Consider the following 1,120-nt stretch of genomic DNA (forward strand, 5'->3'; position numbering starts at 1 on the left):
CCTCTTTTGTTACTGTTTATACACCCGGAAAATCCAATGAGTTCAAACAAGTACAAGCAACACTAATTGATAATGACTACGAGGCAGGATTAAACTGGAAGGAATTGCTACCTTTTCTGACAATAAAGAAAAAGATTGGAAAACAACCCCTGCTAATCAAGCAAGGTTTCTTTAGGATTAAAATTCCAGAGATAAGAATTATTATGTTGAAATTAAAACACATTTCAATAGTTTAAACTGAGAAGAAAACATTCTTTTGTGGTTACGAGAGGGGGAGGGAAGGAGGGAAGGAGAGGGATATTCACTAAATAGATAGTAGATAAGAACTACCTTAGGTGAACGGAAAGACAGCACATAATACAGGGGAGGTCAGAACCCTTGGACTAAACCAAAAGCAAAGAAGTTTCCTGAATAAAATGAATGCTTCCAAGGCCAGCGTAGCAGGGGCAGGGGTCTGGGGACCATGGTTTGAGGGGACATCTAAGTCAATTGGCATAATAGAATCTATTAAAAAACATTCTGCATTCCACTTTGAAGAGTGGCGTCTGGGGTCTTAAATGCTAGCAAGCAGCCATCCAAGATGCATCAATTGGTCTCAACCCACCTGGGTCAAAGGAAAATGAAGAACACCAAGGACACAAGGTGATTATGATCCCAAGAGACAGAAAGGGCCATGTGAACCAGCACCTACATCATCCTGAGACCAGAAGAACCAGATGGTGCCTGGCTACAACGAATGACTGCCCTGACAGGGAACACAACAGAGAACCCCTGAGGGAGCAGGAGAGCAGTGGGATGCAGACCCCAAATTCTCATAAAAAGACCTGACTTAATGGTCTGACTGAGACTAGAAGGACCCTGGTGGTCATGGCCCCCAGACCTTCTGTTGCCCCAGGACAGGAACCATTCCCAAAGCCAACTCTTCAGACATGGATTGGACTGGACAATGGGTTGGAAAGGGATGCTAGTGAGGAGTGAGCTTCTTGGATCAGGTGGACACTTGAGACTATGTTGGCATCTCCTGCCTGGAGGGGAGATGAGAGGGTGGAGGGGGTTAGAAACTGGTGAAAAAGACACGAAAAGAGGGAATGGAGGGAGAAAGCGGGCTGTCTCATTAGGG

This window comes from Loxodonta africana, chromosome 3 (genome assembly GCF_030014295.1).
Source record: "Loxodonta africana isolate mLoxAfr1 chromosome 3, mLoxAfr1.hap2, whole genome shotgun sequence".
NCBI lineage: Eukaryota > Metazoa > Chordata > Mammalia > Proboscidea > Elephantidae > Loxodonta > Loxodonta africana.